The 5000-nt window shown below is 43.3% G+C and overlaps 1 protein-coding gene across 1 annotated transcript in view; it reads left to right on the top strand.

Annotated features, from left to right (window-relative positions):
* LOC144512348 (LIM domain-binding protein 3-like) overlaps nucleotides 1-5000 on the top strand; it is a 67293-nt gene that overhangs the window by 7583 nt on the left and 54710 nt on the right. The gene's annotated exons all lie outside the window — the stretch shown is intronic.

The raw sequence follows: 5000 nt of genomic DNA, 5'->3' as shown, positions 1-5000 counted from the left end.
CATCGTCAACTGGCGCAGAATAATCAGGAATTCAGAAAATGTGAAGAGGAAAAAATGTGTTCTGTTATTTAGCATTTCAAGCATTTACAGCAGGTAACATTACACAGGTAGAGCACAAACCCAGCCCCCTGTATTTACATCTCTATTCACATGCCGGGATGCTGCACAGCGATGCCTGCGCTCCGCACACAGCTGAACCCAGATGTGTGTGTGTTAAAACACTCAGTATCTGACTGGGAACGATACAAAGAGGATTACCAACGGCCGCTGGGGCAGATCAACTCACGCTAGTCTCGTTACTGTAAGTAGGCCACACTAAAGTAAGTAAGTAAAGTAAAAAGTCAATACTTATCAATGCACTCACCTGTGTAGACAGGTATAAACATGTAGAAGCAATCTGCTCTGTCTGCTCAGTCCACTCTTGTCCACCGCGCTGTTTTACGGCTACAAGCTAAAACAAAAGCTGTCTGTTTGTAGTCTTACTGTATCTTAGTTTGCTGGGAATCTTATAAATGTAACTGCTGGCTGAGCAAGCCATCCTCTCCGCTGGAGACCAATGGATGTATTATAAGACCAAAACATATACATGTGGCTACTTAATTTGCACGTGAATGACGCGATCGTTATGTTTGCGTTCCTCATTCTTGAAGATGCTGGTTGTATTATGTTGCAACAGCATCGTTTCATTGCAAATGAGGCATACATGACGACTGTGGAGCCTGCTTATCTGTCCGTTCATCATTAAAGCTGGGCTTTCCCACGTCAACTTTTCGCTTCAGCCTCTTTGACAGTGACATTCTTACCTGACAACAGCTGTTTCTTTCTGCAAGCATTTTCCACCAATCAGGACGCTGCATACTACAACCATGTTTCCCTAATCACAGACTTTAACCATCACTCCTCAGTGAACTGCCTCCTAGTCTGAGATCTTTTTCTTCTTAAAGAGCCAGTTATCATTATGGAGTTTCCATGTTTTTTTAGGAGTTTGCTCACACTAATACATGTAAAAAAAATAATATATAGCATTAATTCAGCAAGAAAGTGAACATTTCGAACAAGAATAGGCGTATTAGGTATACATTCATTTTATTTTCTTTATTTGAAAGTCTGGTGTCTGGTCTAGTGTCTGCTTAGAAACATTCTGGCCCTTGGAAAACTGTAGTTGGTGACCCCTGCTGTGGGGCATAGTGAACACAGTGGTGCCTGCCTGTAACAGAGGAAGTCTAACGTTAACCCACACCGTGACAGCCTTCACCTCGCCGTTATAGACGCTGTCTGCGTGGAGTTTTGAAAAGTGTAAACACACTTGCAACCGCTTTACCGGCATTGCCACTCACTGTGACTTTAACAAAGTCAACATCATTTCGCTCTGTTGGCACCACAGCTCTGCGTGTCTGCGTGTGTGTGTGTGTGTGTGTGTGTGTGTGTGTGTGTGTCGGCAGTCAGAGCTCTGCCTCCGTCGCGCTTATGCACAGTTGGAGTTAAAGTGAATCCGTCCTCGTAGTACCGACATTATTTGTTCGGTACCCAACCCTAGTAATGAGTGGCACATAACGTGAAGTAACATGGCCTTTTATTATGTTAGAGTTGTAACTTCAAGTCAGTTTCTCTTCCACTTTCCCTACAAAATCCCAGACAAGCGGACAAGCCTTAATGTCAAGCCCTGTCACATATTTAAAGATTGTAAAAACTATTTTCCAATTCATGGCATGTTTAATGCGTTCTGCAGAGAAGGGAGACTGGCGTTGGTCACGGTTTGGAATGAAAGGGAGAAAACAGGACAGAGTAACACGGTGGATATCGTTCATGTACATTTATTATTATTTATTTTTTAACACGTAGTTAGGCGGCCGCCTAAGCTGCAAAGTGCCTGGGAAGCCTGTAGCATAAGTAGACTTTATATTTCTACAGTTACTGTTTTCCGTCACATGGTTTATAGATCTCACACTTGAAGGCAGCTTCGTTACCGGAGAAAGAGAGAAAGAAAAGAGACGCAGGGACTGAGAAAACAGTCAGCTGTTCCACAAACTCCCGGCCAGTTCAGAGCTTGTGTTTGGTGTTTTAAAGCTTTCTTGTGGCAGAGATAGAGGCAGTGATGTTTCCTGTTTCCTGTATGGGACTCTCACACCGCCCTCAAAACACAACTTTTGCTGCAGGCACGCAGCTGCATTTTTTTCCGCCTTAAACATACTGCTCCTCTGTTCAATGTAAATGGAAAGACCGTCAGACCTGCAGAGTGAGACCTGCAGACCTGTAGACGTACCGTCAGACCTGCAGAGGGAGACCTGCGGACCTGTAAACGTACTGTCAGACCTGCAGAGGGAGACCTGCGGACCTGTAGACGTACTGTCAGACCTGCAGACCTGCAGAGGGAGACCTGCGGACCTGTAGACGTACTGTCAGACCTGCAGAGGGAGACCTGCAGACCTGCAGAGGGAGACCTGCGGACCTGTAGACGTACCGTCAGACCTGCAGAGTGAGACCTGCAGACCTGTAGATGTACCGTCAGACCTGCAGAGTGAGACCTGCAGACCTGTAGACGTCCCGTCAGACCTGCAGACCCCGGCGGTTTGACGGCTGCCAGGATTTGTCAGGGAGGCAGAAAGCAGAGCTGGAGTCCTGAAACTGGAGCAGGTGCTGGTTTGCAGCCTGGTCTCTCTGAATAGAGCAGAGACACAGAGAGAGGAAACACTCCTCCACCTCTCCTCTCTTTAAAATCTCCGTTACAAGAGCGTCCTGGCCAAGAGACAGCAGCCGCACAGTAAACCAAAGTCTCAGACATACAACATGTAACGGTTACAGACAATACAGTATCAAATCAGATTATACAAACAGTAATAATAACTAGAACATTTTCAATTTTGAAATTTTGACAGTGTGCCTACTACTTGGTGCACATCCGAATAACACTTGCTGACAGTAAATCAGCTGTTTGACATGTCCTGAAAAGAGAGGACAACACGGCCTACAGTAAAGAGTCTCCATGATAGGAGGAGTGTGTGTCTATGTGTGCTATGGTGATTTCCGCAGTGAGGGAGTGGAGGAGGGAGGGGGAAACAGTATCTTCATGGGTCAAACATGTCCATTTAATGATCATTATACCTCTTAAGTTTGTTCTGTTATTCAAAAACCGTGAGTCCAACCGACAAAATATTACCATCACAAGAAAGATAACGGTCTGGGGAACGCATTGATGTGGTTTTTATGTTTGTGGTATCAAATATATGCGACACAGAGCAGGTAACAGACAGGGAACCGTCTGCGTCCTTCCAGATATTTGTTTTCATTGTTTCTATCGGCAGTTGGCATGAACTAGGTCCGGTGGATTCTGTAGTTACATGTCTGCGACCGGCACAAATGCTCCTACATTTTGACCAACCATGATGTATGAAGAGTGAAAACTGTAGGGGAGAGAGACATTTGTTTGGAGAGATTTCAGAGAATCGTACAGCAGCTCCCCCCTCTGTCCTGCCCTCTGACGCTCAACAGTCCTCCCCATACACACTCATCGGAAAATCAGAAGCGGCCTGAAAACTGGTCGATACGTAGACTGTGATTAGGTAGAAACCGTGCTTGATATCAGAACGCCCATTCAGCCCAATAAAGGCCCAAGTCTTGTCTTCGGTTTAAACCTTTAATTATGTTTCTACATTAAAGTATGGCGATACAGCATGGCCCCAAAGAGGGGTTGTTATGAGCGATGTTAAGCGATTTCCAGAAGATTTCCCATTAAAGTCTATGGGAAGTTTTGCTGTGTTTTTTTGCCGATTTCGTAAAAACTGCACAGCGAATCTCTTAGAAAAGTAATAGCACACCATTCCCGATCATTACACACGTTTTGATGTATTTTGTGTGCATGTGTTGGTTACGCTCCGTGACTAGTAGCGGGACAAAAATGTGGCGGAAGATGAAGAATAAGTATGGGGGATAATAGTCATTCTGCCGATGTGCTGCTATTGCACACTGAATTAATGTATGTAGTTAACATGTGATTAATCACAAATTAATTGTGCATTTTTGTTCTAAATGTTGCAAGAAAATGACAAAAAACTGAACTCTGGAGGACTGACCGGTTTATTGAGACGCAGGATGTGACTAGTTTAGCTTTGAGGCTTTTACAGGATACATTGGAAGGTTTCTGAGCACATTACACCACTGACACATTATTCATTCATGTCTTTGTTTCTCCTCGGTTGGACACTTTTAAACAGAAAAAGAACAAAGTCCTAAAATGGAGACACATTAGCATAGCAAGAGACAAAATCAGTTAACAGTTTAATGTAGAAAATGTCAAGAAAAGTGTCCATCACATGTCACAGAGCCCAAGATGACGTCTTTAACTGTCTTGTTTTGTTCCACCAACAGTCTAAAACCCCCAAAATATTCAGTTTATAATAATATAAAACAGAGAAAAGCAGGAAAACTAATACAAAAATAAGTGAAAAATATTTTTAGTAAACTGAAACTTGCTCAGCCCTACACCAAGGTTTAATGTAGTTTAAAGTCTCTTATTTTGAAGGCCAAATAACAACAGTTTGTTTATTCACTGATGCTGATAGAAAAGTATAAAAAAGAAAAGACATTTGGCAGTTTTAATCTCTGTGAAGTTGTTTTTTTAAACCTAATATTTACAATAAGTGTCTCTAAGTAAAATCCAGGTCCTGTTGGAGTTAGGGCTGGGACGCATCGTCGACGCGTCACACGTAGAAATCTATAAATAACTGCCTCCAGCAACGGCGTAAGTGTGGATTCCTCGCAAGTTCAACAACACGTTGACAGAAAGGCATCCTAAAATATTAAATTACATCTATAACGAAAGCAGGCCTGAGCAAAAAGGATTAAGACATACAAACAATTGGCACACTAAAAGGTAAGCACAGATGATGGCAAAGGCATTAAAGCAGTCCATGCAGTAAAGACTAGAGGGTCAAAGAGGACAAGGGTCTCAGGGGACACACTGAAAGCACATACAAGACATAACATGGAGCGGCATCAGCAAT

This window comes from Sander vitreus, chromosome 23, assembly GCF_031162955.1.
Source record: "Sander vitreus isolate 19-12246 chromosome 23, sanVit1, whole genome shotgun sequence".
In the NCBI taxonomy this organism is placed as follows: domain Eukaryota; kingdom Metazoa; phylum Chordata; class Actinopteri; order Perciformes; family Percidae; genus Sander; species Sander vitreus.
The sequence above is the reverse complement of the archived record's forward strand: the minus strand, read 5'-3'. Positions and strand labels throughout refer to the sequence as shown.